Genomic DNA, 14,780 nt, shown 5'->3' with positions numbered 1-14,780 from the left:
AGGAGGAGGAGGAGGAGGAGGAGGAGGAGGAGGAGAAGGAGAAGAAGAAGAAGAAGAAGAAGAAGAAGAAGAAGAAGAAGAAGAAGAAGAAGAAGAAGAAGAAGAAGAAGAAGAAGAAGAAGAAGAAGAAGAAGAAAGGAGGAGGAGAAGGAGGAGGAGAAGGAGAAGGAGAAGGAGAAGGAGAAGGAGAAGGAGAAGGAGAAGAAGAAGAAGAAGAAGAAGAAGAAGAAGAAGAAGAAGAAGAAGAAGAAGAAGAAGAAGAAGAAGAAGAAAGGAGGAGGAGAAGGAGGAGGAGAAGGAGAAGGAGAAGGAGAAGGAGAAGGAGAAGGAGAAGGAGAAGGAGAAGGAGAAGGAGAAGGAGAAGGAGAAGAAGAAGAAGAAGAAGAAGAAGAAGAAGAAGAAGAAGAAGAAGAAGAAGAAGAAGAAGAAGGAGGAGGAGGAGGAGGAGGGGGAGGAGGAGGAGGAGGAGGAGGAGGAGGAGGAGGAGGAGGAGAAGGAGAAGGAGAAGGAGAAGGAGAAGGAGAAGAAGAAGAAGAAGAAGAAGAAGAAGAAGAAGAAGAAGAAGAAGAAGAAGAAGAAGAAGAAGAAGAAGAAGAAGAAGAAAGAAGGAGGAGGAGGAGGAGGAGGAGGAGGAGGAAGAGGAAAAGGAGAAGAGGAGGAGGAGGAGAAGGAGGAGGACAGAGACTCACAAGTAGACAATGTACAAAGAGTAAGAGACTATGGGACACTTAATCTTAGATGGTATGATCAAACCCTTCCCCTCAGGGCTCAGGGACCTATCTGTGTAGAAGAGGAGACAGAAAGATCCCAAGAGCCAGAGGTGATGGATGACTCCAAGGAAATGGTGTCTTCCAAACATAGCAGGAGCAATGCACATATGAACTCTCAGAGACCGGGGCAACACCAAATGCTCAAGGCAGACCAGATCACCACGGGAGGAGCAGAAATAGACAAGGTCCCCCAGCGCTAACCAAGATGATATCAACAACTCATTCCTGCTTGCAAAAGAAAAATTAGTCTTCTCCAGTTAGTCCCATGACACATATTCACCACGTTTCAGGGTAGGTCAACACCCAAAAGTAGATGTGTGCGTGTGTTTCTTGTTTTGATGTTGCTTGTAGTTTGTTTGTTTAAGGAGAGACATAAAGGGCATGGAGTTGGGTGGGTGGGCAGGTAAGGGAGGCGTTCTGGGAGGAGCTGGGAGAGGAGAAAACGGTGATTAAAATATATTTTTATGAAAACAAACACATTTCCTTAAAAAAGAAAAGAGAACATCAAAGAGTTTTATATTATGTATTTGAAATATCAAATATCATATATACTCAATTTACTATGTTAATATTTTAAAGAATATACTTAAGCAAGTACATACAGCCAAGTCTGATTCATCTCCTGACCCTGAGCCCAGCCTACATTCCTCTGTGGTGTCTGCAAGTTAGTGCAGGATCCAGAGTCTTCCAGAGTTAGACCTGGAAGATTCCAGAAACCAGAGACTTGTGTAAAAATCCAGAGTACCACACACAGCAGCTGTGGCCTCCCTGGCTGCCGCTCTGGACAAGTGTGGTTGCTGAGGGGTTGGCAGGCTCCTGTGAGACACATCTTTCATAGCTGCTAAGTTCAACATCGGCGCACCCTGCCCAGTTTCCTGCGGACCAGATACACACAGCTTGAGCTTGTCAAGCACCACAAACCTTGGCAAGTGTCCTGTGCATACACCGTGCGTTCCACGCTCTCACTGTCCCTTATTCACCCACTGGAGCACCCAGTGGGTTGTCCTCATAGCTGAGCACGATAAACCATTAAAGCAAGATGGCCTTAGCCAACGACACCAGGGCTTACAGCGAGAACTCACCTTCCATATCCTCTAGCCTCTAGCCAGACACCCACACATTTCCTAGTCCTTCAAATTTCAGCCAAGTCAGAAGAAGTGTGTATGGAAGGAAGGGACCACACCCACAGAGGACAGTGGCTCCCATCAGAGATTCCCTTTCGACCTCTGTTGTTCACTCAGAGACAAACGGGTCTGAAGCACAATTCCAAGAGTTATCAAAGTCTATTCCACTCAAAACCTCCCTCAAGGATTCAGGACGGGGACCCAGAAAGCACAGCTGTTTCTCCCTTCCAAACACATCCTCCAGGCAGTAGAAAGGAGAGCTGCACACAGCAGGACCAACAGCCTCTGAGAGAGCTCTGAGGCAAACCACATCTTCACTCTACATAGAAATGAGACAGATTTAGAAATAACACGTGATTTGCCCGCGGGGGTTCAGAGGAGGAAGACTAGTGGAAATCTCTAGAAAGGTCCTCCAAACCAACTGAGTCCCTAGGTCCTCATCCCAAAATGCTTGGAAGGCTTCCAGGGGGAAGCATGGGCTGATGGAAATAGCTGGCGACACTAGCTTCCTGTTGGTCCTGTCCGCTAAGTTCTCCTCACTCGCCCCTTCTTCTTGTGCTAAATTCCCTGTTCAAGTTGACAAGTTATGGAAATGCACCTCCAGTTAGACCTCTATCACCAGGGGAACCATTTTCTAGATTGTTCCATGCATACCCATTCACTCTCATGAATAGCTGACCAATCAAACCAGCCATGACCTTCACCTCTGTTTAGAGCAGTAACCAGGGGCTCTGCTCTCAGCAGCATCATTCTCAGACTGCTCTTGGGTGTTGCCAAGCAGAAGCCAGCCAATCATTCCTGCTTCTGCCAGATGGCCCCGCCTCCACGGGGGCCACAGAAAGAGAGCCAGACAGGCCACACCCAGCCTTACATGAACCTCCACCTTGCAAGCTTTTAACCCTAGCTTTACTTCTGGGCCTCGGTGTCACCAAGACTGGATTTCTCTGTGGCGTGTTGTGGAGTTTGTAAACAGAGGGGTCATGGGGCTCAAAACTCTGGGGTAGGAAGGGGTCACAATTCCAGCATGCTACTTCTCCTTCTAGGTGTCCTTTGCCTGTATTTCATCCTTTGTGCAATTGATATCACAGCAAAACTTGTATCCGAGTTAGCTTCAACTGTCAACTTGACACAGCCCAGAGTCGTCTGAAGGACTCTGAGTCGGAGAATCGCCCATATTGGAGTGTCCTGAAACCATGTCTGTAAGGAATTGTGTCAATTGTTGATGGGGAAGGCCAAACTCCTTGTAGGAGGTACCATGCCTAGGCGAATAAACCTGGGTAGGGTAAGAACTCAGACCGAGCATAAATCAGAGAGCAAGCCAGTGAGCAGCATCCACCATGGTCTCTGCTTCAGTCCCTACCATGAATTCTCTCAATGATGAACATCACCTGAGGGTGTAACCTGGAAGAAACTTCCTCCCCAAATGCTTTCAGTCAGGATGTTTTCTATGAGCAACAGAAAGAATAACCAATATCTGTCCTTTGGGGAAATGGATGAGGCAGAAATAAAACCATTCCTTCTGAGTGCTTAGACTGATGCCTCAGTCACAGAGATATCTCACTAACTGAGGGAATGTTGTTACACCAGTCATGGCTACCACCCTTTTAGTCTCTCTTAGAAAGTCTAGTAGTTCAATTTAACACAATGTAACACGTCTAGTCACTTCTGTGTAACACAGTAGCTCTTCAAACACTGTTCCTTCTATTCTTGATTCATCTAACTTGAGATGACATCCTCCAAGCCAAAGTTACAGAGATCCCTGTCAACTCAGAAGCCTCCACTGCCTTATGTTCTTTGCCGAACACCTGGGTGCAAAAATTGGAGCTCAATCATCAACAAACCCACCAATTTCTGGGGACTTCCTGGTGGGATTCACCTTTAAATTCTATTATGCAGGCTGGAGAGATAGATGGCTCAGAGGTTAAGATCACTGGCTACTCTTCCAGATGACCCCCGTTCAATTCCAAGCACCCACAGCTCACACCTGTCAGTAACTCCAGTTCCAAGGAATACAACACCTTCAGACAGACATACTTACAGGCAAAACACCAATGCACATAAAAATGAAAAACGTTTAGAAAGAAAGAAAGAAAGAGAGAGAGAGAGAGAGAGAGAGAGAGAAGAAGAAGAAGAAAGGAAGGAAGGAAGGAAGGAAGGAAGGAAGGAAGGAAGGAAGGAAGGAAGGAAGGAAGGAGGAAGAAAGAAAGAAAGAAAGAAAGAAAGAAAGAAAGAAAGAAAGAAAGAAAGAAAGAAAGAAAGAAAGAGAAAGAGAGAGAAAAGAGAGAGAAAGGAAGAAAGGAAGGGAAGGAAGGGAGAGAAAGAGAGAAAGAAAGAGAGAGAAAGAAAGAAAGAAAGAAAGAAAGAAAGAAAGAAAGAAAGAAGGAAGGAAGGAAGGAAGGAAGGAAGGAAGGAAGCTCCATTACACATCATTTGCTTTCTTCTATCAGTAAACATCGTGTCACTTGGCACTCAGGACCCATCTCAACATGGAACATGCCTAAAAAAAGAGAAAGAAGGAAACCAGAAGATAGGTCACTAATAGGTCCTAGGACTTCACCTAACACAAACATACAATGCCCTGTGTCTCACCATGGAAACATCAGTTTTAAAAGAATTTCCCAGTCTCCAAAGACACCAGACTCAGGAACCAGGCCATGCCATGCCAGCCATAAGGGAGGCTGGTTCTACTTATCTCAGAAGATCAAACGCACAGGAACGCATGAGTCACCCACAGATTACTCCTAATGAGGAGAGCATTCTGTGGAGACTGACAAGATGGAAGCCAGAGCTCTTTGTCCATCAAAGTTGGACAAGAACAGACAGCTCCTACTTCCCCAAACTTCAACTCTGCCTGAGCAGAAACAGCTTAACAGAAAATCATGACATGCGTTAATATTTTCCATAAGGAGCCAGAAGTCATCTGCAGCTCAAGTGGGAAGAAACCACTCAGCTCCGAGGAGCCCAGAATGTATGCTTTTAAGACCCGGGCAGGTCATCGTGCACAGTCAAGATCCTGTTCTTGTGGACGCTGGTCTTGTTGTGTCCATGTATTCATTTTGGAAGATATCCTGCATTTCTTCCCAGACTATCATGCTCTTCCTAAGTGATCTAAGGAAGTGAGGAGCCTTAACACTTTAGAAGAGATTACCATCCCAGTGGTGACCCACCCACATGCTACAAGAAGTGGAAGGTTGCAGTGAGAATCTACTGTACCGAGGATACGTTTCTCCTTCCCACTGTGCCACCACTGTCCAAGCAAACAGGTTGGACTCCTACTGTAGCTTCCAGAGGGGCAATCTGGTAGCCTTCGAGTCTGAAACACGTCAAATTTTATACTCTAACAACTCGAGAGGTTTCCTTAGCTCTTGAGATAACCAGGGTCTGCCAGGAAATCCATCAAATCTAGAATGTTCTCAGCAGTCCTGGACTATTCAGTCCTCCACAGTGTTTGTGCAGAAGAGCTGCTCAACCCAGGGACTTGTGGTGTTTGCAGCTCGCTCTTCCTGGTGGCAAGGTATCCTGAGCACTGCAGGGTGTTTGGGAGGATCCCTGGATTCTCCCTCCAGGCAGCAGGAGCAGCCCCACTGTGACAGCCCAAACTGCAGAAATTCCCAAACGCGCCTCCCTGTTGAGAACCTCTGGTCCTAAATGATCAGAAAGTTCTTGGTTTTGACACCAGATGTCAGCCACCCGCCTGTCACTCTGCTAAGAAGAACCAGCAAATTTTAGCTCTCTCCTTCCCACTTTAGCTCCTGCTAAAGGGAACATAAAAGACACCCCAGAGTTCTTGCACTTGGAGCTCTGCAGGAAGAACCCAGGTGGTCCCCTGGCATCAGGCGCCTCATGTTTCATGCATAGGATGTGGCCCGGTGGCGCTCAGGTCCTGCTTATGAATAACTGTTCCCTGCTCCTCAGGGAACAAATCCTCTAGCTTTCGAAGGACACCCAGACAGGTTGCTTAATGATCATTGGGACGTTGTGGCACCGATTTTTAAAATGAAATACACATAAATATCCGAGCCTGGGGGTTATTTCTCTCCAGCCCTGATGGCCTCTCTCATCTTAAAATAATTTACAGGAATTCTGCAATTATAACTTGGTTCAGGGTTGTTTTTCCTTACATCACTTTACAGAGATACTTATCAAAAGCCCAAACCAGACCCCATAAATCGCCCGCTTCTCCGGTAGGCTCACACAGCTCTGGGTCCCATGTGGTCTAGCACAGGGTCACTTGGTGAGAGGCCAAGCTGCCAGACATCCCTCCCACATTGCCTTTTTAATTTCCTCTCTTCCTTCCTTTATTCTCTGAGATACTTCATCTTTACATAAAAGGCACTGCACAACTTTACGGGGGGATTTCATTTTAAATAAAATGTTCTTGAAGTTTAAAGAGAAGAAAAGGAAGAAAGAAAGGGGGTGAGAAATGCTTTCCTTGATGACTTGCCTGGGACGCCTTGGCTCGGGATCTTGGCCAGGTTCCTGTCTCCTTCCTCTCCGCCATCGGTTACTCTCACACAACTGGTCAATAGCAGCGAAGCCAAACACAAAAGGAGCGAGCTCCCTGGCTGTTTTTCTTAAGTCCTGCTAGCTTTTGCCAGGCAGTCTTCTCGGGCTGCTTGCCGGCTCCCTTCTGTTATCACAGCACAGGGCTTTGTGTGGGAAGTTCCTTGCAGGTGGCTGATCTCCCCACCCCCATGTCCCCTGACCTCCTCGGCTTCTTTCTTCGTGAATTTGTGGTGTGGAGACAGAGCCATGGCATGAAAGATTCATGTCTTTATGTGCATGTCTGCATGTGGGCATGCACTTGCATGTGTGGGTGTGCATGTTTCTGTGGGTGTACGCTTGGTCTGGTGAGTGTGGAGGCCAGCGGTCGGCCCCTGGCGTCATTCTCCACCAGCTATACCGATTGCTTTTAGAAACAGGACTTTTCACTGGCCAGTGTGTCATTAATGAGGCTAGACTAGCTGGCTATTGAGCCTTGGAGAGCCACCGTCTCCACCTTCCCAGATCTGGAATTACAAGTATCCACTGTCACTGTCACATACAGATCCTCCTGATTGTGTGGCAAACACTTTACTGTGTGACCTAGCGCCCTAGCCCTGCAGGCTCCTGGACAGACTCGACTCACACACAGTGAGGTCCACACTTTAACTTCTTTGAGTTTGCAGAAAAACAGTGTCTCCTGTGGCTTACTATGAGGGAAGCCTAGAAAAGAATTTTCCTTCTTTGGACCCAAGTTCACTCAGTTTGGGTCCCTTGTTAGACTGAGTTAGCTGGGGGGGGGGGGGGGTGAACCAAGGAGTAGTTGCAATGTTATTTTAGAGAAGAAAATTATTCTACAAAACAAAGAACACCCCAAGTGTGTTCGTGATTTGTTTCAGTGGTGCGCCATCTCCCTGGGGACAAGCATCTGCAGGGCTCCCTCTGCCCCTCTTTGGGAGGCTCTGGTAGCACCCCACTGTGTACATCTTCCTGACTTGAGACATCATGACAATTCAGTCCATTAGGAAGGCCTGAGGCAGCTGCAAGAAAAGATTGGGTGAGCGGAGGGACCCAGCCAACATCCCACCTGCTCAACGCATCACCTGAAGTGAATAGGAATTTAAGAAACTTCCTTGTCCCAGGCTGCTACCACTGAGGTCATGAAGCAAGTCAGAATCTCACATTTCAAGAATGCAATCTAGGCACAGGAAGAAGTTGAGACAGGGAGTGCCATCTCTGTCCTACTGGAGATGTGTAATGAGGGTAAGGAAGCTAATGCTGGGATGAAAGTGACCAAGATTATCAACACAAACAGAGTCGAAGCAACTCAGCCATTCTCAGAATGAACAACAAGCCCAGCGGTTCCCTTGACCACCAGCGGAGGCTTCACTCCCACCACACACTAAGGAAATCCACTGTTCACCAGCCTCTGCTGAACGATGGCATGTGTGGGTAAGAAATGATCATACACTTTAGAAAAATATGTTTTTAACCTGAAAAAAGAAGTAACTGATAACTTCATCCTTCTCTTTTGTTTATTACTTGCTTCAAATTGCTTGTTCTCTGAACAAGCAAAGATTTGGAATCACAGTTGTTACATATCAATAATAATATAATAGTAATAATAATAATAATAATAATAATAACAGTAATAGTAATAGTAAATGATGAAGTTTCTTTTTTAATTTATTTATTTTTATTAGATATTTTCTTTATATACATTTCAAATGCTATCCCAAAAGTTCCCTATACCCTCCCTCCACCCTGCTCCCCTACCCACCCATTCCTGCTTCTTGGCCCTGGCATTCCCCTGTACTGGGGTATATAAAGTTTGCAATACTAAAGGGCCTCTCTTTCCAGTGATGGATGACTAGGCTATCTTCTGCTACATATGCAGCTAGAGATATGAGCTCTGGGGGTACTGGTTAGTTCATATTGTTGTTCCACCTATAGGGTTGCAGACCCCTTCAGCTCTTTGGGTGCTTAATGATGAAGTTTCTTACATTTTGGGACTCTGGAGAGATGTCTCAGTGGTTAACAGCACTGGCTGCTATTCCAGCACAGCTGGGCTCATTCCTAGTACCCACCTGCTGCTCAAACTGCATATAACTTCAGTTCCAGGGGATGTAATGAGCCAGATATGTATATGATACACATACATACAGTCAGGCAAAACACTCATATATACATGAAATAGAATGAATGAATCTACTTTTTTTTTTAATTCTGAATGATCTTTGACTCCAGGAATAGATTTCAACAGAACTTAAAACACATTGAACTAAATGAAGATGAACGTGCTACACATAAAAATTGGTGGAATTTAGCTAAAGCAATAAGATAAGAAAAATATGTAGGGCTACATGCCCACATTAGAAAAGAAGAAAGACCCTGTATCAACAATCCAGGTACTGATGGAAAGAAACAGAAAGAACATCAAAATAAACCGACTAGAGCAGAAAAGAAACAGAATCTAAAACAGAAAAAGTAGAGGGGGAAAAAAAATCACTGAAATCTTTGAAAAGATCAAGAAAAATACCATGGTTCCTTAATAAAGTGAGAAATTACTCCTTTTGCATTATTAATGCGTAGAAAACAGCAGAGCATGCTACTACATATTCTGCAGACATCAGAGAAAGTAATCACAATTCCATGACACAAATTTGACAACTTGATGAAATGGAGCAATTCAGAAAACACCAACGAGCACGGCTCATGCACTATAAAATAAATAGAGTCGCTCCAGAGTGATTAAAGTAATGCAATTTCTTATTTGAAAACTCCTTATGGAGCTGTCTGCAGGCCCATACTCCTGCACGAAAGAATTCTACCAAGCACTTAAGAATTAACAATACTACACGATCCCATCTCAAAAATAGGAGATGAGCCTCTCGGTTTGTTTGATGGTCAGCAGCATCTTGATACCTGAGCCACACAGAGCACAGAAGAAAAAAAAAAACTACAGATTAAAACCATGAACAGACATAGGCATAAACAGAGAACATTAATGAAGTGCAGTAAAAAGGACAATATAAGTTTAATTTGCATGTATGTTCATGCATATTATGAACATATATTCAAGTGAAATCTACTCCGGGGCTGAAAGGTTGGTTCGATATTTGAGAATCACTTGGAGAGGGGCACTCATAACGTCCCACCCATTGCTGAAGAACTGTAGTTATGGCTGCTGAGGAGAGAGAGCCTTAGTTCCCAGTTGTTTGGCTGCTGTGCCTTACCCTCACTCACATAAATAAACCCCACCTCCGTTCATGCGGGCAGTACTAATTACATACAGAGGGTCCGGAGAAAAAAGGTATGGGAATAAGATGAGGGCTTGGACAGAGGGTGTGGTCAGACCCAGAGGAGATGAGAGTAGATAATAGAGGACTTTTGTTTTTATGTATCCTTTGAAACTCTAGTACCTGTGTGTATATAATGTATCTTAACTGCTGAAGCTCCCTCCATAGTCTCCCAGGATTCCCCATCATGCCTCCCTCTCTATGCCATGTCCTCCTTTTATACTTTTATATATTTACTTATTGATTTTTCACCCACTGAGTCTAATCATTGCTGCCCACATGCCCATGGGTGTGTGACCATCTGCTGGGACTTGGCAAACCTATCAGTGGCCACAGTCCTAAGGAAAAGTGGCTCTTACTCCATCCTCCATCTTCCAGTGACTCCTTGGCTACAGGCAGACCTCTGAGGAAGCCCCGGGTCTATGCTGGAAAACTTCATTGCTTTGGTCTTAGGTGGAGCCTGTGTAGGGAACCACAGATGCTGAGAACTCATGTGTACTGCAGCCATGTCATATCCAGAAGACAGCATTTCGTAGCACTAGTAGGGGGGACTGTGATCAAAGAACAATGTGTGTGTGTGTGTGTGTGTGTGTGTGTGTGTGTGTGTGTGTGTATGTGTGTGTGTGTACAGCTGAAGACTGAACATCTGCCCTTCAGAAGGTGTGTGTGTGTGTGTGTGTGTGTGTGTGTGTGTGTGTACAGCTGAAGATTGAACATCTGCCCTTCAGAAGGTGTATATTAAACCTAGATGTGGTGGTAGTCAGGGGTAATGCCTTGCTAGTTTATGAGCTCTCTGACACAGATCTACTCTTAATGTCCCCCACAGCCCCTCTATGAAAGATCATAGCAAGAACACACATTCTACACCCAGAAAGCAGCACCCACCAGATTTCAATTCTGCTGGCACCTTGACCTGGTCCTTCCAGAACCCCGGAGAAACATTTCGTTGTGTTTTAAGGCTTTTCATTTTTACAGTGTTTTGTCATAGCACCCTATGGGAGCCAAGACAGTAGACCACCCTGATAACAACCTCAGGTACAAAGGTCACATGAGTATATCAGCTGATGCAGAAAAATATTTCATCAGTTCAACGCAGATTCTTAACAAAACTTCTCATAAAACTAGAAATGGGGGAGAGATATCGTTGACTCAGGAAAAAACTTTCACACATACACATACAAAAATACTGATTGCCTTCTCGTCAAAGAATGGCAAGGATGTCTGGCCAAACTATTGCCTTTCTGCAGAGTACTAGAAACAGAATACAGCAAAGTACCGTCAGTCAAGGAAAGAAAATGATAGTCCTACTTCTTGGAAAAGAAGGAATAACTCTTCCAGACATACTCACTCATACACTCATGCTTACATATTCACACACAAATACTGGTGGCCTATGGTATTTGTGCATGCTTGCATGCATGCATAGTCATATACACATATTCATACATACACATATACATATACATATACATATACATATATACACACACATACACATACATAAACACATACACACACATACACATATACACCACACATGCATACACACATACACACTCATAAATATATACACACTTATACACACTGATAGACACACACATACAAATTGTCCTACTTCATGCTCATGCACATACACACACATGTATACACAACACACATACATCCCACACACATTCACACACATCATGCATACTGCACATACATGCACATACATGACATATTTCATACTTATCACAAACACACATGTATACATATAACACATTCACATCAGACATCTTCACACACATCACATATATCACAAGCACTCACACACATGCATACACTTTACACACACACACAAGCACACACATCACATAGACACACACAAAACACTTGCACATTTTCTAGTGTAACAATCCAGAAAATCAACAAGAAAAAGACCTCGCAGGGCTCACTGGATGTCACTTCACAGTAGCAGGGAGACAGAGCAGCCCAGATGCCCATCAGCAGAGAGATGGGCAAAGAGAGTGGAGCACAGCAACAATGAGATTTTATTCTGTCACAAAGAAAATTGAAGTCATAAAGTTTTCAGGGAAGTGGGTGGAACTAGAAGACACTCTTTTCTGTGAGAATGCACAGGTCTAGGAAGGCAAATGCTGTATGTCTTCTCTCATCTGCAGATCCTTGCCTCTTAGCTTGGAAAAACACATTTCAGGTAGAAGGAAATACAGGTAAATGCAGGACACTAGAAAGGGGACCATGTGACTGGAAAATAAATGTGGCTTCAAGGTAAGGAGAAAGGCACTAGGACCAAATAGAAGGGGGACCGCTGGGGATGTAAGGGAACAGCGGAGGAAAGAGAGAAAGAGATGCAGGGCCCTGGTGGGTGGGTGGTTAAAGGAAATCAACTTAAGTGAGTTCACATGGAAATTCCATACAGAGACCTGTTACCCTGTAAGCTCATTTTAAAATTAAAAAATAAGCACTAAAAAAAAGAAAGAAAAAACTAATGAGTTCAAAAGGTCACAAACCCAAAAAAAGCATAAAAATCATTGCATTTTTTATGTAGCAAAAATGCAGTTATAGAAGCAAAGTATAAAAGTAAATATGCAAAATCATTTATAGTCACTCAAGTAAATATTTTAGAACATTTTATTAAAAAAAAATTTGGAAGTATAAATGTCACTAAAACACATACGGGGCTTGACCACTGAACTACAAAATGCTAATAAAGGATTCAGTCAATGTCTAAACAAAGGAAAGACATGCCTTGCCTGTGGAGTGAAAGACCCAATAGAAAGGTGTCCCTTATCTCCTATCTGGTACTCACACTGAACACACTTCTCCCCAAAACCCTAAGGGGAAAAAAATCTGATATAAAAATTATTCTAAAATTGATATGAGAAAGTACGTGGCCAGAAGCTGATGTTGTGAATCAAAGCATGCTAAATGATATCAAGACTTGCTTTGTACACTACGCTGACCAAACTCTCTGGTACTGACGGAGGACGGAAACAGAACCACGGACCGAAAGAACAGCAGACCCGGCGTCTCCCGAACTCGTGAATGTGCTGACTTGGTTTCTTGTCGTATAGCTTTAATAAAATCCTTGACCAAAGCAACCTAAGGGAGAAAGGGTTTTTCTGGCACACAGTTCAAGAGGACAGTATGTCCAGCAAGACATCAGGTCAGGAGGAGGCGGGGCGGGGGGGGTCGGGGGAGGGGCAGGAGGGGAGCAGAAAACAGGAACAATGGACGCATGATACTCATCACTCCTTCGTAGTCTAGAATCCCCCACCCAAGCAGAGACATGATGGGGGAAAGGCTGCCCTCTCAGAAGCGAAGCGTGGGGGAGGAATTCTTCAAGAGGGATTGGGAAAGGGGCAACATTTGGGATGTAAACCAAGAAATAAATTTTTCAAATGCAGATTATCAGGAAACTCAAGTTCCAAATTTACATGACCTTGTTATCAAGGAAAATAAATAAATTAATCTTCTGGGGGGAAAAAAAGAATGGTCTGCTCTCCACAGTTAATGTGATCAAGAGGACCCCCCCCCCCCCAGGGAGCCTGTTCAGGTGAGTGTAGATTCTACAGAGTGAACAACAGACACGCACCACATATAAAGATACAACACAGCCGGGCGTGGTGGCACACGCCTTTAATCCCAGCACTCGGGAGGCAGAGGCAGGTGGATTTCTGAGTTCGAGGCCAGCCTGGTCTACAAAGTGAGGTCCAGGACAGCCAGGGCTATACAGAGAAACCCTGTCTTGAAAAACCAAAAAAAAAAAAAAAAAAAAAAAAAAAAAGATACAACACCATCCCATCGCAATGGTGGCTCATCTTTCCAAAACCAGAAGGTTCTAGAGAAATTGGATAGTCACAGTAAAAAGAAAAGAGGGGGCAACCCCTGTTTCATATTTTATACTAATAAATGTTGATGCATAGTTAAATGCTAACATAGAAATGGAAAACTTTTAGAAGAAAACGGGGAAATCTTTGAAACCTGAGGACTCATAAGGAATTCTTAGACACAGCCCAGGCATCATCAAAGAGAAATTTCAATAGATGGGACTTGAAGAATATTGCAAACTCTCTGCAAAGATTCTATTGAATGAAGGAGAAAGTAAGCTAGAGACACGGAGAGGATGCTTACAATGACACAAGGGACTGGTATCTAGCGCACACAGATGCCCTCTATAGATAAAAGGGGCAGGTCTGACCTATTCCGCCATTAACAGAAGTATTATATGTCAAAGGTACTTCGACTGATGCTAGTCTGCAGAGTGTCCCAGCCTGGTCTGACCTGGCCTACCTTAAACGTGTTCTGCACACCTGCACAGGCCCAGAGTCAGGCTGTGTCATCCATCAAAACTTATTTACACACAGCGTTAACATCTAAGCTGACATCCTAAAGGGTGCACTGTGGTGTAAAGATTCATCATTGGCCCTTGTGGCTAAAGATAAAACTAAAATCAAGCCATGCTGAAATGGGGAACCATACATAAGCCCGCAAAACTCAACAATAAGAAAAACGATAATTTAAGTAGAAAACAGGGAAAAGACATTGTAACATGTCCTCAAAGAGATCATATGGAGGTTATAAGTTTGGCCAGTAAGATGTTCAAATGAGACCAGCATGAAACATTATTGTTGCAACAGCAAATAATAATTAGTGATATTGATAGCAAATGCTGGCAAGAGAGAGACACACTAGATCTCCCTCATCCTGTGGGATCACACAGCTACCATTTTATTGTGGCAGCTTCAGATTCTTTGAGATAGGGTCCTCCTATGTCATCCTAGCTGACCTAATTCTTGCTATGTAGCCCAGACTGCTTTGTGACTTACAGAAATCCTCCTGCCTTAGCCTTCCAAGTCTTGGTACTATAAGCCTGTGTCTCTGTGTCTGGCTGGAAGCTACCCTTGAAAACAGTTTGGCAGTTTAATTTTATTATAATAATAATAATAATAATAATAATAATAATAATAATAATAATAATAAACAATTTAAATGTTTAAATAAATAATAATCCTAAAATTAAACAGACTCTAAGAGCCAGAGTCCAAGGAGGACCAGAGAAATGGTGTCTTCTGAACAGAACAGCCATACTCATGAACTCTCAG

General features: G+C 43.9%; 1 long non-coding RNA gene across 1 annotated transcript in view; it reads right to left on the bottom strand.

Annotated features, from left to right (window-relative positions):
• Window positions 1-4,271: 4,271 nt before the first annotated feature.
• Window positions 4,272-14,780, bottom strand: part of Gm46636 — a 46,191-nt gene continuing 35,682 nt past the window's right edge. The window contains exon 3 of the long non-coding RNA XR_001782530.1: window positions 4,272-4,391. This is a non-coding gene — a long non-coding RNA (predicted gene, 46636). The remainder of the gene's footprint in view (window positions 4,392-14,780) is intronic.

The sequence above is a fragment of the Mus musculus genome, chromosome 18 (assembly GCF_000001635.26).
Source record: "Mus musculus strain C57BL/6J chromosome 18, GRCm38.p6 C57BL/6J".
Lineage (NCBI taxonomy): Eukaryota > Metazoa > Chordata > Mammalia > Rodentia > Muridae > Mus > Mus musculus.
Note: the sequence above shows the minus strand (reverse complement) of the source record. Positions and strands in the feature narration are given on the sequence as shown.